Here is a 12,965-nt window from a genome sequence, read left to right as displayed (position 1 = left end):
CTAAGCTCAAAACGCATTATCATACTGTGCCATGCATTGTTTGTCGCATTCTGATTATGCGTGTTTACGGCCTGTCGCCGCTCGTGGGATGGCTTGCTTTTGCGCATGCTACTGCCGCTTACAATTAAAAAAAAAAAAAAAAGAGAGAGGAATCATGTCATCAGTGAAACAATGGCAAGAGACTGCTATTTGTTGTTACTTACACTGCTGGTTTCTTTGATAATGATCAACAAGAACCATATAATAGACTGCATATGATAGATGTTCCAAACGAAAGTTAAGCGAAAAATTTTCTCCGTTTGAAAATTTTTGCAGACGCCTCTTTAGTGCATTACATTCTGCACAGAAATTAGAGCCATCTTAGATTTAAAAATCTAGTCAGTTGCCGTGCTTCACTTCTGACTGTATCACTATTCAGCATAGGAATAATACGAATATAAACATGACATGATATATATATTCTTCCGCGTTTGCTGTTGTCTCACTTTAGTTTCATAGTTTATTAGGAAGACAGGATTTAAATGAGATAGCAGGAAACATGTAGGAATACATGGCAAAATGTTTACATTCGAATTATTCTTATGGTGAAGAGAATACTGGATGTGATTCACAATTCATAAAAGTTGCTATTAACAACCATCTCTTGTCACAGGTAGGACAAAAATTCAGAACGTAGACTTGGCCATATTGACAAACATCCCAAACAGTCTTCCAGTCAGATTTTCATAGTACATTGAAAGGCTGCAACATTCGGAGATGAAGAATACGGAATTTGTATTTACTTCGTTGGATAAAGTATGGAAATGCAGTGGTTGAACGTTGGGGCAGAGAAAAAAGCTCGTCTTCCACCCCCACCCCTGTTTTTTTTTTAGTTTGTTTACTGACGCATAGGTTTTGGCGCCAGTATTTATCTTTGTGCCTGCAAAGCATGCCTGTGTAGTGCTACATATATTCGACGGCAGAAGTTAGTTGTGGCAGCACCTACCAACATTTTTCAGAACTTCCGCTTACTTTGCACTTGATTCTAAGCCACAGGCAGTGTTTTGGATTACAAAAACCGGAAAAAAGTGCAGCTTAGATTCGAGTAAACACAATTATGTCTTTTGTGAATCTCGGGAAGCATACTTGCCAACCACTTAGTGGTTTTACAAAGCTTTTGGGAATATATATTACCATCTGTAGATGTACCTGGTATCTTGTGATAGTACACTGTACCAGATGCATAAAAATTGCTACAACAAACAGTTTTTGTTTATTGTCAGATCACTACTATCGTCACTTGTGTAGTTGGAAAAAAAAATTGCCTCATTTTCACAGAGGAAAATAGCAGCTCACAAAAGGGCTCTAGGAGAAATACACTACCACTACAGTTTTTGTACTAAACCACAAAAATAAAATTACAAAAATAAATAAATAAACAAACTGATCACATGTCCAATATAACATCAAAAAATTTGACGTTGCAAAGGGATTAAAGCGTTAATGCTTAAAGACTGCCCAGGCATTGTTACTTTACAGTAAGAATGCTTGTCAGCATGGAAAGTTACCACACAATTGGCAAACGCTACAGCGACATCAAATGAACATTCCACAGCCTTTGCAGTAACAAAATGTTAAAAATCAGCACTACAGAGATTGCTCAGAGCCAACAACAACTGATGACTGCTAACTTCAAATTATAGCTGCCAGGTAATACCTCGGGAACTTACTGTAACTGCACTGTGACTTTTTTTGCAGATAATGGGGAGAGCTGTGTTGACTCACACGGTACACAACCATCTCGACACATTCAGTGGGGTCTCTAGGTGTCCATTATGTACTACAGTACAAACCCCCGAGGAATGTAGTGCACAAAGAATCGTGGTGTACATGGAAACCGGTGGATGGCAAGCGACAATCTTTTTAAGGAGCACTAGTGAGAAAATTTAGAGAAATGGCTGTTGACGCTGACTGCAGAACAATCTACTGCGACTAATAGGCATATAGACAAGTCATTTTGCCCTCACTCTGTTTGTGGTGCAACAGGAAAGGAAATTACTAGTGGTGATACAGGGTGTCCTCCAGCGGAACTTGGATCAGTGGTATTGTATTCCTTTCACAATAAGTGAAGCATTTCTTTGATACCTGATGATCCTTGTAGAAGGGTGCGGAAATGGCCAGGTACCAATGCATGTCTCAAGTGTGAAGACCCACAGATTCAGCACATAGTTGAGTCAGTCTGGTTTTGGTCTGGTGTCACCTATGGATATCAAATGCCTCTAACACCTAGTAAGTATAATTTGAGAGCTGTGCAGTATCAGAACTGAATCCTCCAACCTACTGTCTAGCCAACATAATGTCAAAATTTCAGCAATGGGTCTCTCGACTAATAGTGCACTATGGCATAGGTCCTGTTCTTAGCATGCATTTATTGTAATTTCCTGCTTAATGCAAAGTCCTAAGCAATTGGAAAAAAGCACGGTAATTCCTGTATATAAGAAGAGTAAAAAAATGGACCCACAACATTACAATCCAATATCCTTAACAATGGTTTGCTGCAGAATTCTTGAATGTATTTTCACTTTGATTTCCACGAGACAGAAAAGCTTCTGTTCACAAATCAGCACAGATTTAGAAATCATCGTTCGTGTGAAACTCGACTTGCTCCTTTCTCACAAGATATCCTGCAAATCAGCGATGAAGGGAACAGGCAGATTCCACATTGCTGTTTCCAGAAAGTGTTTGCCACAGTGCGCCACTGCAGACTGTTGATGAAGGTCTGAAATTACAGATTAGGTTTCAAGATATGTGAATGGCTCGAGATGACTTCTTGTGTAGTAGAAGCCAGAATGTTGTCCTTGATGGTGAGTGTTCATCAGAGGCAGGGGTATTGGGGTTATTCTCAGGAGTGCTCCGGGGAAGTATGATAGGATCACTCTCATTCTCTATACAGGGTGTTACAAAAAGGTACGGCCAAACTTTCAGGAAACATTCCTCACACACAAATAAAGAAAATACGTTATGTGGACATGTGTCTGGAAATGCTTAATTTCCATGTTAGAGCTCATTTTAGTTTCGTCAGTATGTACTGTACTTCCTCGATTCACCGCCAGTTGGCCCAATTGAAGGAAGGTAATGTTGACTTCGGTGCTTGTGTTGACATGCGACTCATTGCTCTACAGTAACAGCATCAAGCACATCAATACGTAGCATCAACAGGTTAGTGTTTGTCAGGAACGTGGTTTTGCAGTCAGTGCAATGTTTACAAATGCAGAGTTGGCAGATGCCCATTTGATGTATGGATTAGCACTGGGCAATAGCCATGGCGCGGTACGTTTGTAGCGAGACAAATTTCCAGAACGAAGGTGTCCCGACAGGAAGACGTTCGAAGAAATTGATCGGCATCTTATGGAGCACGGAACATTCCAGCCTATGACTAAGCGACTGGGAAGACCTAGAACGACAAGGACACCTGAATGGACGAGGCAATTCTTCATGCAGTTGACGATAACCCTAATGTCAGTGTCAGAGAAGTTACTGCTGTACAAGATAACATTGACCACGTCACTGTATGGAGAGTGCTACGGGAGAACCAGTTGTTTCCATACCATGTACAGCGTGTGCAGGCACTATCAGCAGCTGATTGGCCTCCACGGGTACACTTGTGCGAATGGTTCTCCAACATTGTGTCAATCCTCATTTCAGTGCAAATGTTCTCTTTATGGATGAGGTTTCATTCCAACGTGATCAAATTGTAAATTTTCACAGTCAACTTGAGTGGGCTGACGAGAATCTGCACGCAATTGTGCAATCACGTCATCGACACATATTTTCTGTGAACGTTTGGGCAGGCATTGTTGGTGATGTCTTGATTGGGCCCCATGTTCTTCCACCTACACTCTATGGAGTATGTTATCATGATTTCATACCTGTGCTGCTAGAACATGTGCCTTTACAAGTACAACACAACATGTGGTTCATGCACGATGGAGCTCCTGCACATTTCAGTCGAAGTGTTCGTACGCTTCTAAACAACAGATTCAGTGACCGATGGATTGGTAGAGGCCGACCAATAGCATGGCCTCCACACACTCCCAACCTCAACCCTCTTGACTTTCATTTATGGGGGCATTTGAATACTCTTGTCTACGCAACCCCGGTACCAAATGTAGAGACTCTTCATGCTCATATTGTGGACGGCTGTGATACAATACGCCATTCTCCAGGGCTGCATCAGCGCATCAGGGATTCCATGCGACGGAGGGTGGATGCATGTATCCTCACTAATGGAAGACATTTTGAACATTTCCTGTAACAAAGTGTTTGAAGTCATGCTGGTACATTCTGTTGCTGTGTGTTTCCATTCCATGATTAATGTGATTTGAAGAAAAGTAATAAAATAAGCTCTAACATGGAAAGTAAGCGTTTTCGGACACATGACCACATAACATATTTTCTTTCTTTGTGTGTGAGGAATGTTTCCTGAAAGTTTGGCTGTACCTTTTTGTAATATCCTGTTTAGACTGGTGGTCCAAAACATTATGACCTGCTTAATAGCTTGTTTGTCCATCTTTGGGACAAAATACATAACTGATTCTGCATATCAGGGATCAGACAGCTTGTTGTTAGGTTTGAGGAGGTATGAAACATTAGATGTCTACACACAGGTCTTGTAATTCACGTAAATAACATATCACTGATTTGCATACGTGGTAATGATGCTTGATAGCGATCCAGATGGGTTCTTTAGGTTTACATCAGGCAAATTTGGCCACCAAGACATCAACATGACGTCACTATAATGCTTTTCAAACCTCTGTAGCATGATTCTGGCTCTGAGACACAGACATTTACACTGCTGAAAGATTACATCGCTGTCGGGGAAGACATCAAGCATGAAGGGACATAGGTGATTCACAGCTGTCAGCATGTCTTCGATTACTACATGCAAGTGCAGGAGAATGTCTCCCAAGCATAATGCTGCTCCCACCAGCCAGCATCCATGGTGTGCTGCACATTTGGAGCTGCCATTCACCTCAATGATGGTTTTTGTGGAGACACCTACCAACCTAGTGTAGCAAAAATGGGATTCACCCAAAGAGCCAACATTTCCATTGATTGATGGTTTATCCGAATGGTCCTGTGCCCATTGCAATCACAACTGATGATGTTGTTGGGTAGACATGTGAACATGTAGGAGTGGTCTGCTGCGGAGCTCCGTGTTCCAGAATTTACAATGAACAGTGTGCTATGGAACACTTGTGCGTGCACCAGCATTGTGCTACAAATCACCATCTATCCACATTGCAGTCAGACATGCCTCCAAACCCCAAGTACTGTGAAGAGTCATGGATGTCTAACCATTTAGCACCTAGTGATAGATAGCTCATGAACATTTGACCAGCACTGCCGCTTTTGAGATGTGTGTCACAGGCTCAGCATAATAATAATCTGCCATTTATCAAAATCACTTATCTCAACTGATTTCCCCATTTGCAGCCCATATCTTCCCTAAAGTGAGCCACCATCTGCGTCTGCTCTATTTACATATTTTTGTTACTGCATCACATGCCCCCAATGCCACCAGGCAGCATTCAACTCGCAGTGGGCAGTGGTCATAATGTTTTGGCTAATAAGTGTACATTAAGGATCTGACAGCCAACGTGGCCAGCACTATGAGGCTGTTTGCTGATGACGCTATTGTGTATGAGCAAATGTCGCCATTGAGTGACTATAGGAGGATATAAGATGACTTGGACAAAATTTGTGATTGGTGAGATGAATGGAAGCTTACTGTAAATATAAAAAAATGTAGGTTAATGCAGATGAGAAGGAAAAAAAAAATCCCATGATGTTTGAATACAGCATCAGTAGTATGCTGCTTGACAGTCATGTCAATTAAATACCTAGGCATAATGTTCCAAAGCAGTAAAACATGAAACAAGCAAAATTGGTTGTAGGGAAGGCAAATGGACAAATTGGTTTATTGCAAGAATTTTAGGAAAGTGTAGCTTATCTCTAAAGGACACAACACTAGTGTGACCCATTCTTTAGCATTGCTTGAGTGTTTGGAATCTGCACGACATTGGATTAAAGGAAGACATTGAACCAATTCAGAGATTTGTCACCAGTAAGTTTGACCAGCACATAAGTATTATAGAGATGCTTCATGAACTCAAATAGCAACCCCTGGAGGGAAGATGATATTCTTTTCACAAAACACTATTAAACTATTTAGGTACCTCGTACTTGAAGCTGACTTTAGGTCGATCCTACAGTGACCAATTTACAATTCATGTAAAGGCCACAAAGACAAGAGAAATTAGGGCTTGTACAGAGGTATATAGACTATCATTTTTCCTAGCACTATTTGTCAGTGGAACAGGGCAAGAAATTACTAAGGTGGCTTGTGGGGTATGTACGTAATTTTAATCAGCATGATAGATACATTTTTGTACATGTTTACTTTCAAGGAACTTTGTTGTGCTGTTCTTTTTTAATAAAAACAAATACAAAGCTCGTGTGGGGTATGTACGTAATTTTAATCAGAATGATGGATACATTTTTGTACATGTTTACTTTCAAGGAACTTTGTTGTGCTGTTCTTTTTTAATAAAAACAAATACGAAGCTCGTGCTTATTCACTCCATTCCTGGCTGATGAAAGTATCTATTGTAATTATCATCTTTCTCATGTTCCCAGTACCTCGGAAACTCTCTGTCAATTCCATTTCTTTTTATTTGGCATTTATGGTGTGGACATCTTGGAATTCACGAGCATCTATTCTGTTATCAGAAACATTACATTCTCTTCAGACCATTCTGCTGCTCAAAGATCTTGAGTTGAAGACAAAAGTTCACTGATGAAACACCAAAATTTAGCTCTTTCTCTCCTGCTCTCACCAATGCAGAGATGATGGAGACTTCGTTTGACAGTTCATCGAAGGACTGATAATGGGCAGAACATGAGTGAACACCTGTGAATGCTAACCAAATGCAACAGAATGGTGTCTGCTTGTGCTCAGCTACTGTTCAGAGCCACAGAGAATTCTTGTTCATTTGTGTCCGCTCCAGTGAAAAATGAGTTTCAGACCTGCAGTCCAGTCTTTTAAGTTTAGCAGGCAGATGGATCAGTCATGTTTTGGGCCAGTATGGTATACAGATGTCTGACACATATCATTTCTAATGAGGCTATTTGAGGGCTGTGCAATTTGATGACAGGATCCTCGAAACTACTGACCTGTCATATAGTCGACATTTGGATGATCATTGGTTGTGTTTCAAGATGCCAATGCACAAGTACACCATGGGATATGAATGATGGAGGAAATCAAAGTCAAAATGAGGGCAGCTCAGTCTGTATTATTGTAAAATATTAGGAGAGAGAGAGTCACGGACATGATATGCGAGTTGAGATAGTAATCACAAAAAGAAATACTTTTTTGCTGTGGCAAGATCTTTTCACAAAATTCCAGTCTCCAACTTCATCCTCCAAATGCAAAAACATTTTAATTTTCATAGCACTCACCTTCATAGGGAAAATTGATCGTTATAATAAAACACAACAAATCAGAGATCACACAGAGCAATTTAAGTGTTACTTTTCCCCACACATTGTTCAAGAGTGGAACGGTAGAGAAACAGTATGAAAGTGGTTTGATAAATCCTCTGTCAGGCACTGATTTGTGAAATGCAGAGTAGTCATATAGATGCAGACATTTCATATCCCATAAGCACGGTGGTTGTGGAGGTCTAGTGGGTAGCGCACTAGACTCCAATCAGGAGGTCCTGGGCTCGATTCCCCATAAAACATAAACGTGGGGATTTTTCCTTGTTCCAGTGACTGCAGGATCGCCCCAGGTGACACCAACCTGCTATCAGATGACTCCTGGGGATGTTTCCCAGGGGTAAAAGGAAGCTGGGGTGATAGGCCATAACCCTCTCCCTCCTAGTGCCACGGTGAACAAAGGCTGCACCCTACCTGCTGTCAGGACAACAGCCCAGTCACTGCCTGCCATCATAGACCTTACTTTAACTTTTATGTTGTATGCGTCTGAACAATTACTTTAACACAGAACAAATACAGAAATGAACAAGACCAGAATAATTAACATATTCTGTTGGATTTTCTGTTGCGGCTATATCATAAATTAAACAACAACAGAAAGACATCTTCAATCAATTTTCTAAAATTCATGACATAAAAGTATTGTATAAATCATTAAAACTCTACTGTACTCTATCGAAATTGTAATACTCCTGGGTAGATGCCAACGTTAGCATGCAGCTAGAGCCAGTGTTGACATGATTTTTAGGCTGTTGTCCACATCCAACTAGATGAATAGCAGACTGGTATGCACACCCCACATCAGTTACATGATCCTCAAACATTTTGAAAACATTCTCACACTTTCACACACGATAATATTAGATACATACAGATACAGGGTACATACCTTTCACCCTGGTGTGGGTTGGAAGGTTGGGGGGGTGGGGGGAGGTGGCATGGAAAGGGCATCTGGCCACAATTTACCACTAATACTGCCAAATCCACATTAACATGCTGAGACTGTGATAGCAGGGGATAAAGACTAAGAAAAAGAAAAAGTAAAATGTATCAAAGTTGTGAGGTAAAAGTTTGTGCCCACTGCCAGAAGAAAATTCACTCCAGATTTAATGTTGCAACAGTGCATATGGAGTACATGAAATGATCACATTTACAGATCAATACTGCAAATGCTTCTCAGCTAGCATGTATCGACCCATGCCAAAACACACACATTAGTATGTGGTGTAGCCCTCACTGTTGACAATGCAGGCACTGACTATAGCATTCAGTCGATAGTACAGATGGCAAAAACTGTCCTGAGATAAATTATGTCACACATGCTCAATCTGTTCAGATAGTTATGTAAGAGTTGTTGGTTGACAAGTTGCACGAGTCACTTCTCATCCCATGTTCCCACATGTGCTCGGTTGGAGACAAACTCGTAGAACATGGTGGCCCGGGAAGTCACTGTTCATCTTTCTGAGAACACTGAGTTTTGTGGGCATTGTGTGGGTCAACACTGTACTGTTGGAACAGTACATTACCTTCCAGTTGCAAGAATGCAAAAATAACGGGTGTAACATCATTCTGTATGTACCAAGTGCAGAAACACCACAGACGAATGAGAGTTGTAGTTTATCGCCTGGGGTAGGGCCACTGTATCTTGGACTAATGCACTCTACAAGAGAGTGCTCACCAGATTTATGTCATTTGCTGATACGACCATCACTTGTCTGCAAGCGGAATCTGCTTTCATCACTTACAACCATGGCGTGCCATGCCATCCTCAAAGAGATCCTCTGATGGCACCACTCGAACCATGCATGTCAGTGCTGAGGCACGATTGGAAGACGGGATAGATGTGTGCACGTCCGTAACGCAACTGGCAATAACTGCTTCGCAACAGTTTGTGTTGACACATCTGGGCCTCACAAGACCTTTTATCTGTGCTGTGGTAGCCGTACGATCTGCAACTGCTGCCCTTTCAGTACAACAATCCTAGTGAGCATCTGTGCTGTGTGGATGTCCAGAACCTCGACTACGTGTGTGAGAATGTTCACGTGACTACTGATACTAGCAATGTTGCATAACTGACGCAGCACATCCAACTTGTGTGGCAATTCCCCCGAAAGGACCATCCTGCCACTCGGAAGCCCACAATTTGACCCCTTTTTAAACTCACTCGTTGGCTATAAGAATCACGAGTGTGCCTTCCTGGCATGGTTGCCTGCTTGCTTCACATGTCTGCATCACACTGGCTGTGAGCATTTCCTATTAAAGGGTAGACACATATAGCACTCTGATAGCTATGCCATTACACTATCTGTTGGCGGATGACACTGAAACCATTGCCAGTACATCTACTATTCCCAGGTGACATGTGTTGTCATCAGAACAAAATTGACATTGTGTTTCCAGGTGTACAATATAAGCTGTATCAGCAGAAACATGTGACTAAAAAGATGCTAGCCTTACATTATTCTTGCACATTATCATTATCTTTGATGTTAATATGACAAGAAACATGAAAAATGCAATATTGAAAGTGAAGTTCATGGGAGAGATCTATGAACCGTTCAAAGTAAAGACAGGAGTGAGGCATGAGGATGGCCATCACCCACTCTATTTAACTCAGTTTTGGAGAAAATAATCAGGACATGGGACAAAAGAGACAGATGGGTGAAGACTGAACTGTCGCCCTCCAAGTGCCGTGCCAAACAAAGACTGCACTCTACCTGTAGTCAGATCATGTCACACACCACACCATGACTTTCGAAATATATATGCACATGTAGATAAAATGTCTGGCCTTTGCTGATGATATAGCCATCATAACAAATAACAGAAAAGAAGACAAAAAAGCTCTACAAACTCTTTATCAAATCTCAATCAAAACGGGACTACAAATCTCAAATGAAAAAAACTTGTACATTGACACAATGTAAAGAGACAGACACCCACTGGTAACAAAGTATGGGAAGATATCACATGAAGAAAGTTTCCAGTGCCTGGAAGAGATTACACAGAAAATAAGACTGAACTCAACATCCAATGAAAAAAGAATCACAAAACTACATAAGGTATTCAGACTTATATGGAACAATTATAACAAAAGAAGTTTTTCCATCAATGCCAAATTAAGACACTGTAGTACAGTAGTTACCACAGGCCTTGTACACCTCAGAACAACAGCCATGAAGGGAAAAACAAAAATCAAAGAGATGGAAAAACAGAAGGAAAGATCTACAGGCCAGTTCAGAGAGAGGGGATCTGGATAAACATATTGACAAAAGAACTGTACAAATACAAACAGAGGATTAAAAACAGCACCAGGTAAAGAAGGACAAGGTTCTAGAGACACATACAAATTATGCACAAAAACAGACTTACCAAGAATATTTTTTATATAGTTATGACTAATAAAGTGAAAACCAACTGGGTATAGGAAACCATGGAGGACCTCAAGAAACAAAACATCTCCACAGAAGACATCACAGACAGGAAAAAATACAGAGTAAAAAACTGGAAAACAGAAATTTCAGCAGATATTGAAAGAGAAGAAAATGGGGAAGAACGGTACAGAAGAGAGGAAGAGGAATCACAATGAATATATGAGAAGTTTTTGAAAGACAAATGAAATAGACAGAAAAAAAGCCTTGAAAATTGATGGTGCTCTCCTTAAGGGGGTATTAATTAACAATAATTCAATATAATAATAATAATAATAATAATAATAACAATAACAATAATAAGAAGAACTAAAAGAAAAATATAGACAAAGACTAACAGAAATACTGAAAACAGAATTGACAGCAAGAAACAAGACAAAAGCTATAAATACTTATGCCATACCAATATTGACCTACTCATTTGGAGTAGTGAAATGGAGTAACACAGACCTAGAAGCACTCAATACACTTACACGATCACAATGCCACAAATATAGAATACATCACATACATTCAGCAACAGAAAGATTCACATTAAGCAGAAAGAAAGCAGGAAGGGGATTTATCGACAGAAAAAAACTACATTATGGACAGGTAGACAATTTAAGAAAATTCTTTCTAGAATGAGCAGAAACTAGCAAAATACACAAAGCAATCACTCATATAAATACATCGGCTACACCACTGCAACTTCATAACCACTTCTACAACCCTTTAGATCACATAACATCAACAGATACGAAGAAAGTAAATTGGAAAAAGAAAACACTTCATGGCAAGCACCCGTATCATCTAACACAGCCACACATCGATCAAGACGCATCCAACACATGGCTAAGAAAAGGCAATATATACAGTGAGACAGAAGGATTCATGATTGCAATACAGGATCAAACAATAAACACCAGGTATTACAGCAAGCATATTATTAAAGATCCCAATACCACAACGGATAAATGCAGACTTTGTAAACAACAAATAGAAACAGTAGATCACATCACAAGCAGATGTACAATACTAGCAAATACAGAATACCCCAGAAGACATGACAATGTCGCAAAAATAATACATCAACGGCTTGCCTTACAACATAAACTTTTAAAACAACATGTTCCTACATACAAGTATACACCACAAAATGTACTGTAGAATGATGAATACAAATTATACTGGAACAGAACCATTATAACAGATAAAACAACGCCACATAACAAACCTGACATCATACTCACCAATAAAAAGAAGAAATTAACACAACTAATCGAAATATCCATACCCAATACAACAAATATACAAAAGAAAATAGGAGAAAAAATTGAAAAATACATCCAACTGGCTGAGGAAGTCAAAGACATGTGGCATCAGGATAAAGTTGACATTATACCAATTATACCATCAACTACAGGAGTCATACCACACAATATCCACCAGTACATCAACGCAATACAGCTACATCCAAACATATATATACAACTACAGAAATCAGTAATTATTGACACATGTTCAATTACCCGAAAGTTCCTAAATGCAATATAACACATACCATACAGTTGAAAGGAAGTGACGCTTTATCAAGGTCCACGTCACTTTCCATTTTTAACCAGACTTAACGTCTGAGGAAGTAAAGAATAACAATAATAATAATGACACTGTCTCTGTCTCAAGAAATTGATCTTCGAAGATCAGCTGAAGTTATCTCCCATGTCTTACTCTGCCTCTGTCCATGTGAATAACAGTAAAATTTAGGCTTATTTGGGAAAACAGCATCAAAGAAGTTGTTTATTACAAATGGAACAACAGTATTATAGATTGCACATGACAAAGATTTATTGTCACAAATTGATGTTATCACCACTCTTGATAAATCCTGTTAATACAGTACAATAAAAATAACAACACCCGATAAATCTCTGTACACACGCCACATTACCACAAGTGAAAACTACATGGAGTGGAAACAGGGAGATACTACGATGCAAAATTGTTTCC

Source organism: Schistocerca americana, unplaced genomic scaffold (genome assembly GCF_021461395.2).
Source record: "Schistocerca americana isolate TAMUIC-IGC-003095 unplaced genomic scaffold, iqSchAmer2.1 HiC_scaffold_17, whole genome shotgun sequence".
In the NCBI taxonomy this organism is placed as follows: domain Eukaryota; kingdom Metazoa; phylum Arthropoda; class Insecta; order Orthoptera; family Acrididae; genus Schistocerca; species Schistocerca americana.
This window is presented reverse-complemented; position numbering follows the sequence as displayed.